This window comes from Panthera tigris, chromosome A2 (genome assembly GCF_018350195.1).
Source record: "Panthera tigris isolate Pti1 chromosome A2, P.tigris_Pti1_mat1.1, whole genome shotgun sequence".
In the NCBI taxonomy this organism is placed as follows: Eukaryota; Metazoa; Chordata; class Mammalia; order Carnivora; family Felidae; genus Panthera; species Panthera tigris.
In genome coordinates, this window is record NC_056661.1 from 11,794,706 (window position 1) to 11,810,362 (window position 15,657).

A 15,657-nucleotide genomic window follows, 5' to 3' on the forward strand; every position below is an offset into this window, starting at 1 on the left:
CACCCCTGTGCTCTGCCTCTTCATCTCTTCCTCCCCTCAGCCCCTGGCAACTACTGATATTTTTGCTTTTTCCGTAGTTTTGCCTTTTCCAGGATGTACGGCAGTTGGAATCATATTGTATGTAGACTTTTCATGCTGGCTTCTTGTACTTAGTAAAAGGCATTTAAACTTCCTTCGTGTCTTTTCTTGACTAGATGGCTTGTTTGTTTTTAGTGCGGAATAATATTCCGTTGTAGGATGTATTATCTATTCATTCACCCACTCTGATTTATTTTTAATCAGGTTCATGTGTTACTAAACCAAAATAAATATTTAAATGTAATATAATATCAAATACAAAGATATGGAAAAGAGAAAGGAAACCAAATAAAAACGAAACCCTCAGGGCACCAAGAAAACTAGTAAATCTGGATTATTTCCTAATGAAGCAAACTTTTGGGTTTTTTTATTTTTAAAGTTTATTTATTTATTTTGAGAGAAAGAGTGCACTCACACAAGTGGGGGAGGGGCAGAGAGAGAGAGGGAGAGAGAGAAAATCCCAAGCAGGCTCTGCACTGTCAGCACAGAGCCTGATGCAGGGCTCAAACTCATGAACCATGAGATCACGACCTAAGCTGAAGTTGGCCGCTTAACCAACTGACCTACCCAGGTACCCCTGAAGCAAAATTTTAAGTGAAACTAACAGAATGTAGTAACAGGATGTTTGCCATTTCCAGTGTGCTTTGGGACAGAGAACAGCGACATTGATTAATTCAATAAAACTCTGGTAAATGGATGGCAACTCAGTGATCATCCCCACTTGGAAGTTATGAGCCATCTCAGACTCACTGTGTCTAAACCAAATTCTTCATTTTCACTCCAGACCTGCTCCTTTGCTGATCCAAAAAGTGGCTTCATTGACTTGGTCTGCAGACAAGTGCCTTTTTAAAGCTGTTTTTTTTTTTTGTCATTTAATCTTAGCGCAATGCAGTTGAACACATAAAGAGATTACTTTGGAATTCATTGAGTGTTTTTTGGGCCAAATACATGATTAATTTCTATAAATATTCCCCATGTGCTTGAAGAAAATGAGTCTTTCCCTCCCTGGGTGTACATTTCTCTCTCTATTTTATAGCTCAAACTTTTTTTAAAAACAAGTTTTTATTCATTCATTCATTCATTCATTTAGAGCTTGAGCATGAGTGGGGGAGGGGCAGAGAGAAAGAGGGAGGGAGAGAGAGTCGAGCAGACTCCACCCTCAGCGCAGAGCCTCATTTGGGGCTCGAATTCAGGAACGGTGAGATCATGACCTGAGCCTCGACCAAGAGTCAGACACTTAACCAACTGAGCCACACAGGTGTTCCATAGTTCAAAGATGCAGTATTTAGATAATAGATTCCTTAGTCTGAGTCTTGTCTGCTTTAGTTGTCAATTTTTAAGACAAAAAAAGCTCCAAGTATTGGAATTGATGCTACTGTGGATTACCATTTACTGCTTTACGTATGATGAGTTTATGTCTACTGACAATCTTTTTGACCCCTTAAAAATAGATAGCATCTTTGTGACATAAGATACTTTTCCCTTTAATTGTATCAGATATTGATGATAGGATTGCCACCCCAGGTTTAATATTTGTTGGCTATATCTTTTGTCTATTTTCTAAAATATGAGGTGATATTCATATAAAATTAACAATTTTGAAATGAACGGTTCTGTGGCACTCAGCAAGTTCACCATGTTGAACAACTATTGCTTGTATCTAGTTCCAGAACATTTTCATCACCTTAAAAGAAAACCCTGTTCCTAGTGAGTAGTCACTTTCCATTCCCTTTTTTCTAAACCTTTCCGTATTCTTATGTTTTAGTTGAGTGTCTTGTATACACCGCACTGTAAGACATTTCTTTCTTTTTTTTTTTTAAGATTTTATTTTTAAGGAATCTCTACACCCAACATGGGACTTGCACTCACAACCCTGAGATCAAGAGTCGCATGCTCCACTGACTGAGCCAGCCAGGAACCCCAAGACATTTGTTTCTTATTTAAATCAAATCTAAAAACTCTGTTTTAACTGCTGATTCTAACCCAATTACATTTACTCATACATTAGGAGTAATTCTTACATTAGAAGTTTATTGCCACTGGGGTGCCTGGGTGGCTCAGTTGGTTGAGCATCTGGCTTCAGCTCACATCACGATTTTGTGGTCTATGGGTTTGAGCCCCACCTCGGGCTCTGTGCTGACAGCTCAGAGCCTGGAGCCTGCTTCCGATTCTGTGTCTCCCTCTCTCTCTGCTCCTCCCTGCTTGTGCTCTCTCTCTCTCTCTCTCTCTCTCTCAAAAATAAATAAATATTTTAAAAAGTTTATTGCCCCTGACTTTTCATATTTTCTATCCACTGTGTATTCTTTTTAAATTCTTTTCTTTTTCCCATATATACCTTTTGGATAGGTCAAGGGTGGATGATGAGCCAATATTATGTAGATGGTAAAAAGTTATGATGTCTACAGAGAAGCATAGGGCATGTATGTAATATCAACATACTTCTGTAACTAGTGTGTAAATATTTATGCATGAGTATAAGAATTGAAGGTCAGTATAAAAATGTGGTCATGTGATTCTCACAGGTTTCTTTGAAGAGGTCATTTAAAAATTAATTTTGGAAGGGGGGCACCTGGGTGGCTCAGTGGGTTGAGCTTCTGAGGTCGGCTCAGGTCATGATCTTGAGATTTGTGAGTTCGAGCCCTGCATTGGGCCCTCTGCTGTCAGCACAGAGCCCACTTCAGATGGGCTCCCTCTCTCTCTGTCTCTCCCCAACTTGTGCTCTCTCCTAAATAAATGAACATTAAAAAATTGTTTTCAATTCCACTATACTTACCATACAGTGTTATATTACTTTCAGGTGTGCAATACAGTGATTCAACACTTGTTTCCGTGCTCATCGCAAGTGCACTCCTTAATCCCCTCTGGTGGCTACCAGTTTGTTCTCCATAGTTAAGAATCTGTTTTTTGGTTGGTCTCTCTATTTTAAAGATGTCATTTTTAAGGTTGGCCAGGCAGAATGGCATTAAGGAAAGAAAACTAATTTTTAAAAAATTTTTTTTAATGTTTATTTATTTTTGACAGAGAGAGAGAGAGACAGGGCATGAGTGGGGGAGGGGCAGAGAGAGGGAGACACAGAATCTGAAACAGGCTGGGGCTCGAACTCACAGACTGCGAGATCATGACCTGAGCCGAAGTCAGACGCTCAACCGACTGAGCCACCCAGGTGCCCCAAGAAAACTAATTTTAAACACAGTGACATTGGGATTTAAGTGCCAGCAGAACCCTAGCTTAGGAGCCTCAAAGAGGGTTATAAAGCTCTGATAGCCCCAGGACCATAGGAAATAGAAACCACTCAACAATCCTGATTTTTCTTTTCCCTTCCTGTTGAATCCAATTCTTAACTTCAAAATTTAAATGAAAAGTAAATAAAAGTGTTGGGAAGTGACCTTTCCATTAACTCTAAAGGAATCTCAAGAATGACCACATTTGGGAGGAGGCTATAGGACATTGGAGGCTAAACTGACACGAGGACAGGAAGCATGGCTCCTGGGAGCAGCCCAGGGAGTGTCCATGACCTTGGAAAGAAGATCACTTTTGGGGAGGCAGCTTACCGCTATTCCCTTCTCACCTAGATGCCTAGATTCTCTTTCCCACATTTTATTTCATGATAAACCATCTACAGATCTGTCTCTGTGCTGATTCGGGAAAGAAGAGAAATGTGGGAGTTCTGAAGGGCGGCAGCAGTTTCCTTTCAAGGACAAAGGAGAATGACTGAGAGTAGTGGGGGCAGCTCAGGGCACCTGCTGTGTCTGAGGGCTGCACTGAAGCTCCTGGCCCAGGGAGCCAAACCTCTAATGAGGTTTCGGGGTGATGGGGGGCTCGTGGGGTCTGGAGCTGACGGCCAAGAAAGAATTCTGGAAGACTTCTTTGGTGCAAAAAAGGTGATTTTATTAAAGCATGGGGACAGGACCCATGGGCAGGAAGAGCTGCATTCGGGTCCTGATGGGTACCTCATTATATACCCTCTGGTTGGGAGGGGGTCAGGGATAGAGTAAGTCTCTAAGGAATTTTGGAAGCAGCCTTTCCAGGACCTAGCTGTTGCTAGGGAAGTGCCACCAATTACCATTTAATACAACCTCAGTCATGAGACCCTTTATATGTATATCAGGGGCCATAAGCTTGGAGTATGATTGCCAGCATATATCCTGGGGCAGTTGAGATAAAGGAAGTTGACTTACAGGATCATTGAGGTTGGGATAATGTTAAACGGAGGTTCTCTTTTGCCCCCAGCAAAGTGTCATCATCGAGGCAGCTGAACTCCTAGAGGGAGGTCACTTTGCTGGTTTCAAGGACTTGTCAATGGGCTGTAGGCAGTAAGGGAGTTTAGTTTTTCATTTGCCTTAGTTTCCCCAGCACCATGGTAAGCACTTAAACCCCTTTCCTTTGTTCTTGGGTAGCCGGGAGTGTCTGAGGAATGTCACATAGATCCCACCTGGGAGTGTGTATGCCAGCCTGTATTTTGCCCTCAGCCTGCTTCATACTCCCTCATCACCTCCAGCCGGGCTGCAGGAAACAAGTGAGATAAGACTTGGTCAATGTACACCTTTACTCCACCCAGACAAGCTGGATTATAGGTTTATGGCTCTTCTCCTTTGACCCCATTAGCCTCTGCCCCTAACATTCCTTTGTATGGAAGGCTCAGTTGTGTGTGGAGAATTTTAAATCATTTCCATAAGTCATGCTTTAGTCTAGGATCCAGCATCCAGGCAGAAGGAGGCCAGGTGGATGTGCCCATCTCTTCTGCCTTATCAGGAAGAAAATGAGCATCAGAAAATTCACTACCTAGTGAGTCAGAGGGTGAACCTGGAAAGCCTCTGGTGAGAGTGTATCTGTGGGGAACAGGCAGCTCTTCTCTGCTGCCTGTCCTCCCTTGAATGAATTTCCCTCAGGATGATGGGAACAAATTCCTTTGTTCTTTGCCCGACAGAGAGACTCTGATCCTCTGATGGTCACTTCCCTCAGCATTATTCCAACAAAGGAGAAAAGACTGGCCTGCTGGGACCCGGGTTGACTGGAGTGACCCAGGTGCCCCCAGTGTCCCTCCCACAAATGAAGGAGCCCACCAAGCTGGGGGAGAGATTGGGGGAAGAAAAGATGGCCATCGGGTTGGGACAGCCTGACTGCTGTCAGGATGGGGTGGGAGGCAGGGGGGAACTGTACCCTCCTCTTGATCCCCAGCTTGGGAGGTACTTCCTGTGATCCACCCCTGGAAGTTGGAGCCGGACCCAGCAGGATTGAGAGCTTCCCTAACAAAGAGCGGGGAGTGAACAGGGTCAGAACACGGGTCAGAACGGAGGCAGGCAGCGTGACAGTGAGAACACAGGCCCTGGGGTCAGGCACAGCTGGTTCAAATCCCAGCTCTGCCCCTGAAGAGAGGACTTGGCTGTGGGTGAGGGAACTAAACTCTGAGCCTCAGTTTCATCATTTGTGTGGTGGGGACTCTAGATGAACCCACCTCAGAGGCTGCTGGAAGCAGTTTCCGAGAAGACTCAAGGGCAGTGTTTACTTCAAGGACTGGCACACGGAATGGTGTTCTTATTCATACACCATGGCCACCTGTAGGAAGAAGGGCATCATGGTGTGTGGAGGGTAGAGGATGGGCTTGGGGAAGTGTCTGGAAGCACTAATGAGAAGACTAAGGGAGGAGAGGAGAACTTCTAGAAACAGAAGAGCAGCTCACAGGCCAGCAGACCTGGATCTGGCCCCTGGCAGTGGCAGCAAGGCTGTCCTCCTCCCCCTGAGGCCGGCCTTACCACCCCCAAGCTCCCCCACATCAGCTACTGGCAGTGCAGCTGAGCTCACTGGGGGAAGTTTCTGGCTTCCTGAATGGGGAACACAGGCCAAGCAGAGGACGGGGTGGAGAGACCCGGTCTGGGGACAGTGAGTGGTGGGGGCTGGGCCAATTCCCCCTGATCCTTGGGTGTCAGATATCTGGGCTGCAAGGGGGAGGCAGACTTCGGATCTGGTGGGGTTTGAGGGTTCAGAGAATCCTGGAGCCAGGCTGGAGGCTGAGGACCATGCATTCGCTCTCTCCCCACACCTCCCAGACCTGAAGATGCTGCTCAGTAGGTACATGAAAAGATTCTCATCATCGCTAATCAACAGGGGAATGCAAACCAGAACCACATTGATGTACAGACTTGTCCTATCACCATGCCGTATGCCTGAACCGATTGTAACTTTGTATGTCAACTATACATCAATTTAAAAAATAAATTAAGGGCGCCTGGGTGGCTCCGTCGGTTAAGCGTCCGACTTCGGCTCAGGTCTTGATCTCACGGTTCGTGGGTTGGAGCCCTGCGTTGGGCTCTGTGCTGACAGCTCAGAGCCTAGAGCCTGCTTTGGATTCTGTGTCTCCCTCTCTCTCTGCCCCTCCCCTGCTTGTGCTCTGTGTCTCTTTCTTGCTGGAAAATAAATAAATATTAAAAAATTAAAAAAAAATAAATTAATTTAAAAACCACATTGAAATGTCACCTCACACATGTTAGAAAGGCTATTGTCAAAAAGGTAAGAGATCACAGTGACTCTCGAGGATGTGGACAAAGGAGAACCCTTGTGCACCCTTGGCGGGATTGGAAATCGCTGCAGTCACTCTGGAAAACAGTATGGAGGTTCCTTAAGATATTAAAACTAGAACTACCAGGTGATCCAGAACTCTTGCTTCTGGGAATTTATCTGGAGGAAGTGAAATCACGATCACATAATGACATCTGAACCTGTGTGGTCATTGCTTCATCACTCACAGTGGCCAGGACACTGAAACAACCTAGATATAATGTGTAGTGGAGTGTACATATATTCCCATGTATACTGATGGGGTTTTGGGGTGATGGTGGGTGTCCAGAGCCAATGGCCAAGAAAGAATTCTTGAAGACACCTTTGGTGCAAAAAGGTGATTTTATTAAAGCACATTTACAGAACCCGTGGGCAGAAAGAGCTGCACTGGGGTTGTGACGGGTAACTGGTTATATACCTTCAGGTTGGGAGGGCATCAGGGCATCAGGGATAGAGTAAGTCTCTAAGGAATTTTGGAAGCAAGGTTTCTAGGACCTTGAGGGGCTAGCTGTTGCTACCGAAACACCATTTATTATTGTTTAGTAAAACCTCAGTCATGAGACCCTTCAGATGTGTATCAGGGGGCCATAAGCTTGGAGTATGGTTGCCAACATATACTTGGGGATGAAAAATAAAGGAGGTTAGCAAAGGAATTTTTATATGTTAAAGGAGACTCACAGGATCCTGGGGGGTCAGGATAATGTTAAGCCAAGATTCCCTTTTGCCCCAGCAAAGTGTCATCATAGAGGCAGCTGAGCTCCTAGAGGGAGGTCACTTTGCCCGTTTCAAAGACTTGTCAATGGGCTGTAGGTGGTAAGGAAATTTGATTTTTCATTTGCCTTAGTTTCCCACATCACCACGGCAAGCACATGAACCCCTTTCCTTTGCTCTTGGGTAGCCAGGAGTGTCACACATATTCCCGGTGGTGGTGGTGGTGGGGGCAGTGTGCTAGCTTGTACTTTGCCCTCAGTTTGCCTTATGTTCCCTCATCATATATGACGGAATATTACTCAGCCATAAAAAGAAGGAAGTCCTGTCTTCTATCACAACATAAATGACCTTGAAGGCATTATGCTTAGTAAAATAAGTCAGGGAAAGGCAAATGTTGTATATGACCTCACTCATACATGGAATGTAAAAAAACATGAAGTCATAGAAAAGGAATAGATTTGTGGTGGCCAGGGGTTGGGGGTGAGGGGAATGTAATTTTGTCAAAGGTTACCTCACTCATTCACACCTACTACACAAGTCTCAAAACCTTTAGGTGTGGCTGGACCCCAAGCTGCCTCCTCAAAAACGATCCACTTCTTCTCTGGGGGGTGGAGTTTCTGGTCACCAGGCTCATTTCTTATCCTTGATGAGGCTTGGGGTCTAGCACACCCCCATGCTACCCCCAGTATCATGTGATGGTCCCTTCTGCATCTATCCACCCAACCCTTCTTGGATGAACAGAGCCTGACCAATTTTTGAGAGAATGAGTTTTGCTCCTTCCTATGTTGGCCAAAGGTGTTGGGACAGTGTAATTTCTGAGTGATTTCCTACAGTGTTGTTTCCTCCCTCTAGGTTGGGAAGGGCTAACCACCATCCCAGGAATTCTCAATAAATTTTTATTCCTTAAAAAAAATAAATTAGGTGTGGCTATTCCACAAGAGAAGGAACAGTAAGTACTGGTTTTTGCCCTAAAACAAAAGCATGTGGATGGTGGGAGAGAGAAGCCCTCTTTCCCCTCTGTGGGCTCCACCATCTAGAGTAATTGGAATGAGGCTTATCTGTCCAAAGACAGAAAGAAATAAAACCACATGTGGAAATTTCAAAGAAGAGAGCTGTGATGCCATGATCAGAGTCCTGAGGTCGCCTCCCCCAATCTTTGCATGTCCTCGGACAGGAGTCAATGGATTTCTGGTTTTTTGGGTTTTTGGGGGGTTTATTTATTTATTTATTTATCTGGCTAAAATTCACATTTCTGTCCCTGACAACTGAATCTCCATTCAGTCAGAAAGGAATTTAGGAGACTGTCACTCCTTCCATGTCTAATGGGGGAGTCATTTCCCCACTCACATGGTGGGTGTTCCAGACCTCTATTTGAAGCCCTCCTTTCCCCCTGGGTGGACCATTTCCTTTTTGGACTTTAGTCATGAGAAAACTCTTCCTCTCCTGGGACCTGCAAGTCTCAGTCACTCATCAGATGTGGAGAGCAACAATCTCATAAACACGGGAGGCATTCAGTTCAATGCCTAGAACACAGTGCTTTAAGATCACAGCATGCTTTTCATTCCCTTTAAGACATGAATATAAATGTGTAACTCTTTGATTATTTGCTCCTATTCTTGTGAATTATGTTCTTCCCACTTCAAGATAGGTGCCAGGAGGGCAGGGACCTCATCTGGCTTGTTCTGTGCTTGAGTTCCCTAGCCTGCAACAGAGAAAGCACTCAGTCAATGTTGGTTGAACAAGTGAATGGATGAGTCCTCAAGACATGGGGTGGTTGGTTGGCTCAGATACCTACAGGACTCTAATAAATGATAAAACAATATTCTTGATGGGAGAAAAACTCTCTTAGGCCTGACATGCAAGGGAAGCCATTTTTGATTTCTTTCTTTCTTTTTTTAAGATGTTTATTTATTTTGGAAGAGAGAGAGAGAGAGTGCACGAGCAGGGGAGGGGCAAAGAGAGAGAGAATCAAAGCAGGCTCTGAGTTATCAGCACAGAGTCCGACATGGGGTTCCATCTCACAAACCGTGATATCATGACCTGAGCCCCAATCACAAGTTGGACGCTCAACCCACTGAGCCACTCAGGCACCCCTTGATTTCTTTGTAAGTCAGCATCACTGTACATAAACTTTGCCTGATTTATGGCCCACAGTCACGCATTGTGCATCTGCTTCGTGAATGAGTGGCTTAAAGGAAAACCATCTTGTCCTTGAGACATCGATCAATGTTCCTGTTCCCTGTGTTCCTTTACAATAAAACTCATGATCCCTGCCTATGTGCTGTGCACTGCATTTAGTGCTAATGTATAATCCATAATCTTTTGGGCCTTTGCAAGATACAAAAAAGGATGCAACCCTGGAATAACTGTTCATTCTCAGGAGCACTCTCTGTGAAGGTCGTGTTTCCCAGACAGCTGTCCTAACTTGGGCTCGAAGAAAACTCTCTTAACTTGTAGAGATTCTAAAAGGTTTGTTCATTTTGTGCTGACACTCCCCAACATTCATTGAGGACTATGAGACAGGTGCCATTAAGCTTTCCTTTCCCACCTGCAGTTGGAGGCTCAGAGAGGTCAAATTTACTTCACCAAGTTTACACAGCCAGAAAGTGGCAAGGTCAGGATTTGAACCCATGGCAGTCTGATGGGAGTCTGTGCCCTAAAGCAGGAAGCTATCCATGTTAATACACAAGTATCCTCTTGCCTGTTACTCTGTGTTTAAGAACCTGAAGACAAATGAACAATTTGCACTGGTGGTCAGCTGGTCTCTGTTTTTCATTTTTATTTTATTTTATTTCTTATTTTTTTAATGTTTATTTTTGAGAGAGAGAGAGAGAGAGAGAGCGAGCGAGCATGGGGAGGGAGGGGCAGAGAGAGAGGGAGACACCGAATCTGAAACAGGCTCCAGGCTCTGAGCTGTCAGCACAGAGCCCCAAGCAGGGCTCAAACCCACAAACCCCGAGATCATGACCTGAACCGAAGGTGGATGCTCAGCTGACTGAGTCACCTAGGCGCCCCATCTCTGTTTAATAAATGAAATCAAGAAATTATAGAACAAGAAGAAAACAAAGGAAAACAAGTTCCCAGGGAATTCAACAGAGGTGATGTCAGGGGATCTCCTTAACCAGCAACTGGAATTCATCTAAACTGGCCATCTCCAGCCCCACCCCAACATTCTCTGTGCCTTCAGTCGGGGCTCCTTGGCATGCTTCCTTGAGAACACAGATAGATTAAAAATATCATAGACGTGACTGGCATTAAGGAGCCCAATGGCACATGCACCCAGCACAATCTGCCAAACTCTGCTGGCATAATAATCCCTAGAAACCAATTCCAAGTTTTGTTAGTGAACAAGCCATGGGATTTTCAGTGACACTTAAGGACTCATTAAAAGTTGGCTCACAATTCCCCACCCTCCACTTCATTTGTGGAAATTAAAGAGTCCCTGTGGATCAGCCACAGCGCTGCAGGCAGATGAGATCTGATGCACAGCCCAGGGCTAAGGTGGAGACAGGCCAGGGATTCACCCCCCTCTGGAAAACTGGTCCCCAGATAGTTTTCCGACTTAGACTCAAGCCCAAAGCTGGCCATTTGATTAACATCAAGAGACAGAAGTGGCAACTGAGGTGACATTCTCTTCCCCCAAGCCACAGGATTCCCAGCTGCAAACAGCCGAATGCTACGACATGCACACTGGGGCCCCGGGCAGCAGAACCCAAGCGTGCAAAGCACCTGCTGCCGGGCGTGGCCGCTGTGATCGCTCCTCGCTGCTGACCATGCGGGTGGGGGTGTCCAGAGCTCCGAGGGCGGCTGACAATTCTACTTCTGCAGCAGGCTCACTGCAGTTATGGGTATTACCTGGCCAACACCGCCCCTCCTTCCCCACTATACTGGCAGCCCTGAGAGGCAGGACCAATCTGAACTTGCTTAGCATTGTGTCCCCCCAGCCGGGCACCTAATAGGTGTTCAATAAAACTGGCTGAGAGAACAAACTAGCCTCTCACTACAACCCTATGGGAAGTCTGTGTGCTGCAAGGTCCCCCTGAGGTGTGAATGGCTATTCCCCAATTTATCTGAAATTCACTGACATCACAGCCAGTCTCCCTCTTGTAAACTGTGTGTCGTCTAATGCCTGTTGGGGTTATGGGGTAACGTACTCTGTAATCTGATCCCCACCTGCCATTTTAGGCCATTTTGAGCCACTCACCCCTCTTGCTGCCCAAAACTCTGTCATGTCAGCCTTACTCTGTTCCTTGGATGGACAATCATCTTTTTGCCTCAGGTCCTTTGGACATGCTGTTCCTTCTGCCTGGTGTACCTTTCCTCTCATTCTGCCCCTGGAACAAATGTTGCAGCTGAAATGTCACTTTATCCATGAACCTGCTCCCCTATGCCCACCTCTACCCTCCCTACTCTCTGTGGATTGGTATTTGGGCTCCTACAGCCAACCGCCTTCCTTCCCTCAAACTCCTCACCCTCTCGTCTCCATTCAGTTATCCGTCATCCACCCTCGCCCTTCTACTGTAATGTTCACAGGAGCAGGTATGTCAGTCACGGTGGGCTCCCTGGCGAAGGGCTCAGGCATTGCATACACAGCTGTTGGACACATGCTGGCTGGGGCTGGACTTCCTCTGAGCTGGAGATAAGAGTTACCTCGTGCACAGTCTTTGGGTACCGAGGCCGGACATGCTTATCAAACTAAGCAGCTGGTGTGCCCTGTTCCGACTTTACCCAGTTATCAAAGAGCAGATCAAGCATGAGGCTTCCTCCCCCCATGCACCGTGAGGGGATGAGGGGGGACTTCTTAAGCAAGACGATGACCAAGGATTTGAAGACTTCTTCAGCTTGACTTAACTGGGCAATTCGCAGTGGGAGTTTTGTCCTATAAACACTCACGGTTGTCCCTGGTTTGTGCTAGAGATGGAAAGTGACTGGACCCGAGCTCCACCTCTAAGAGCAACTGGACAGGAGGGAGAGACAAGCGAGCGCTGAGGTCATTCAAATCTGGGAGATAAATGCCATGATGATACAACCGACTCCCAGGACGCCACAGCCCCCCGACCTCCCTGAGAGCCATCGAGGTACCAAGAGCCAGGAAGGAAAGCCACTGACAGTGAACTCACCACCAACACTAGAGGGCGCCGTCCTGTACTTGTGTCTGGGCTCAGGTGGCAGACACAGGGGCGCGGTGCGGTGGAGGGAAGCAGGTGCAGGGCGCTACTCTTGGGGACAGGCTGGGTCTGAGCCACCTCTCCGTCTGCAGCTGTGAGCAAAGACTCTGACACCAGCAAGGGCTGATGGTCGTCTGGGGGACAGAGCCACTTGAACAATGCTCCTCGGTCACCCCTGCTCAGACCCGGTGGCAAGACCCAGAAATGCACGGGCCTGTCCTGGAGAACGGCTGAGCAGAGCTGCAAGGCTGTGGCTCAAAGCGACTTTGGTTATTGGCCGTTTATCTCCGGTGGCCACACACTCATGCCGGGCACACAGCAGGTGCGCAGGAAATACCTGTGAGACAAACGAAAGCAGGGTGCCCATCGTTCAAGAAAACATTTGAAATGGGCCTGAGCGGGGAGAGGGGCTCATGTCGACCAAGCACCTACTGGGTGCCAAGCTCTGCACACATGCTCTCTGTTATCCTCATTCAGCCCCATTTCACAGAAGAGCAGGTGAGGCCCAGAGAGGCCAAACCACTTGTCCGGGGCCACAGCGCCCTCTCCAGGCAGGGCTGCAACATGCAGCTGAACTGAGACCTTGGTCTCCACTCCTCCTGGGGCTTGGTATTGACTCCCGTGTGCGATGTTAGCCTGGTATCCTGACCTCTCTGGCCATCCAGAAGCAGCAGTAAAAGAGATTTCTTCTTTGTCCTGAGCTCATTTCTAGGTTGACCGTGTGTTTCTCTGATGCCTTTCCCGATTTGAGTTGTGCCAGAAAATCCCCCCGATTCTCCCCACATTCTGGCTCTTCTGCTGTCCCAGTGGGATAGAGCTTAGAGGAGAGTGTTGGCTGGACCTCAGTCCAGGCTGGCACCTCCTTCCAGCCCACTCTCTCCTCCTGGGCCCTAGAGGGTCGGTCCTGCGGTGCCTCCAAGTCCCTTCACATTTTGGCTCCAGTCTGACTCCCCAGCCTCCTCTGAGCTCCTTCTGGACACTTCTCCATGCCTTGGCTCTGCTGGTTCCTCTGCCTGCTGTTCCGTCCCTGGCACCGTGTGCGGGAGACTTTTCATCCTTCCGAGTTCAGCTCAGATGGCCCGTCCCTCCTTTGCCGCCTGCACTGTGGGGTCTCACAACACTCACTGCATGCCTTCCTTCACTGTTTTCTTTAATGCATTTTTATTGAACATTTACTATGTGCAGGAATCATTTTTGATGTTGGGAACACAGCATGGAACCAGTGAGGCACTGTCCCTGCCCTCATGATGTCACAGTGTCATGGGAGACAGCGACCCATAACCAGGTAAGGACAAGACTGTATGATAGGGGATCTCCGGGGAAGCGAGGAGTCAGAGAGGCACCAGACCCAGCCAGGAGTGGGGTAATCACGAAAGGCTTCCTGGAGGAGGTGGCAGGTGATCTGAGACCAGTTAGTTGAGGCAGATGGGAGGGAGGCATGAGGGATGTGGTGGGACCTGGGGTGAGAGTCTGGTACATTCAAGAAATTGAAAATGCTCCCATCTCATTTTAGCCTAGAGATGCAAAATGAGGGTGGTAGAATTGAAGGAGACATGTCCAATATTCAGCCCTTAGGGGAACCTGCCCTTTCTCCAGAATCCACCTGTGAGCCCAGACGAATGCCTGGCCCGTGTTTGGGGGCTCCTGCTACTACTTCTCCTCAGACAACTTTTCTGGAGTCAGGCAAGTCTCCCTTGCACAGGGGGGTGCTCACCTCGTCACTACCAGTGGTCAAACATAACAGGTGGGGACAGGTGGGCCTTAGGGCCCTTCTCCAAGACAGTGCAGGGGCATGTCCTGTCCTTTGCAGGATCCATTCCAAACCCCATTGCCCAGCTTTCAGGCCCATAGCTTATCTCCCCCAAGCTCTCCCAGCATGTGGACGTAACCCAACCACACAGTGTCCCATTCTCTACATTACTGGTTTCCGTCCCTCTGGCAGGAATTCCCCTCCCTCTGCTATCAGCCCAGAGAAGGCCTATTTCATCACCCTTCCAGCGCCAGGGACCACATTTCCCACGGTGACCAGCAGATGTCGCCCTCACGGCCTTGCCCCAGAGCACGATGGCTCATCCTTGCTGGGTCTGGGACTGGATGCGATATATCTCTGTGTCCCCAGCACCTGTAACAGTTGCTGGCACTTGGTAGAGACTCAATAGATGCCTGGTGTGGAGTTTATTGACTGAGCCACTCCCACTGGCCAGAGTGCAGTTCTCAAGTCTGGAGTTGAACATCCTGTAATAAAACTCATGGATGTAGTGTTTTTGTGGTGTTTGAGGTTTAAGAGTGCCCCCCAAAATAGACGTGGGGACCAGGGCTGTCCCTGGCAGGTGACAGGCACCAGAGGGGAGTGAAAAGTCTGAGACAATTCTTTCCTATGGCCAAGACCCACTTGAACTCACTGTGGTCCTGGGGGCCTGGAGTGTTCTTTCTGGAAGCCACTGACAGTCTTGTCTGACCCCGGATAGCAGAGGAGGACTTCCCTTGAGGAATGCTCTTGAAACTGAGGCCCCCCTGTTGTTCAGGACCCAGGTAGGCATCCTGCTTTGCCAAGTCTAGGAGTATTACTGTGCCTCTCAAAATACCCGTAGCTGTATGTATGGGAGGCTTGTGAATCACCAGATACCATGATCTCTAAGCAGAGAACATCCCTGATCGGTGGGGGAAACTTATTCCCATTTTATAAATAGGGAAACTGAGGTTGATAGGTTAGGGGAGTGTATTACATGTCATCAGAGTAAATGAGTAGGAGGTGTGGGGCTCTGAAAACTTTATAAAAATCATGAAAGACAAACAAAGCACAGATTGAAGGAACTCAGAAAATCCTAGCTGGGTGAACTCCAAACAGCATATGGAGACACACACACACACACACACTCTAGGCAACCTGCTGAAAACCAAAGAAAAGGAGAAAAATCATAATGGCACTCAGAGAGAAAAAGACACGTGAAATGGCACGATGTACGAACGTTTCCTAACAGTGGGTTTGGTAAATAGAAGCCTCTCCATCAACATGAGCTTGCCTCTTCTTACCCCATCGCATTCTCCATTTAAGATGTAATGTCACAAAGCCAACGTGTGGGAAAGGAGTGGCTGTGTGCTCTGAGAGAGCATAAACGTAACTCCAATGCTGAAATTACTACAA